Here is an 851-nt window from a genome sequence, read left to right as displayed (position 1 = left end):
CTTGTAGAATTTTTATAGTTTCAAGTTTTACATTTAAGTTTTTGATCCACTTTGGGTTGATTTTTGTATAAAGTGAGCAATGAAGATACAGTTTTATTCTTCTACATGTGGTTTGCCAATTATCTCAGCAGTATTTGTTGAATAGGATGTCCTTTCCCTACTTCATGTTTTTGTTTAGTTTGTTGAAGATCAGTTGGCTGAAAGTATTTGGCTTTATTTCTTTATTCACTATTCTGTTCCATTTGTCTATTTGCCTATTTTTATACCAGTACCATGCTGCTTTGGTAACTATAGTCTTCTAATATAGTTTGAAGTCAGATAATATGATATCTCTAGATTTGTTCTTTTTGCTTAGTTTTGTTTTGGCTATGCGGGCTCTTTTATTTTAGGATTTTTTTTTCTAGTTTTGTGAGGAGTGATTGTGGTATTTTGACAAGAATGGCATAAATTTGTAGATTGCTTCCAGCACTATGATGATTTTCACAATATTGACTCTACACATCCATGAGCATGGAATGTGTTTCCATTTGTTTGTGTCACCTTTGATCTCTTTCAGCAGTGTTTTCTAATACTCCTTGTAGAGGTCTTTCACCTCTTTGGTTAGGTATATTCCTAAGTATATTTTTTCTGCAGCTGGTGTAAAGGGGTTGAGTGCTTGACTTGATTCTCAGCTCAGTCACTTGGTGTATACAGTGATATTGATTTGTGTACATTGATTTCATATCCTGAAACTTTACTAAATTTATTTATCAAATCTAGGAGCTGTTTGAATAAGTCTTTAGAGTTTTCTAGGTATAGAATCATATCATTGACAAGCAGTGACAGTTTGACTTCCTCTTTACCAATTTGGA

Source organism: Mandrillus leucophaeus, unplaced genomic scaffold (assembly GCF_000951045.1).
Source record: "Mandrillus leucophaeus isolate KB7577 unplaced genomic scaffold, Mleu.le_1.0 Scaffold196, whole genome shotgun sequence".
Taxonomy (NCBI): Eukaryota; Metazoa; Chordata; class Mammalia; order Primates; family Cercopithecidae; genus Mandrillus; species Mandrillus leucophaeus.
The sequence above is the reverse complement of the archived record's forward strand: the minus strand, read 5'-3'. Positions refer to the sequence as shown.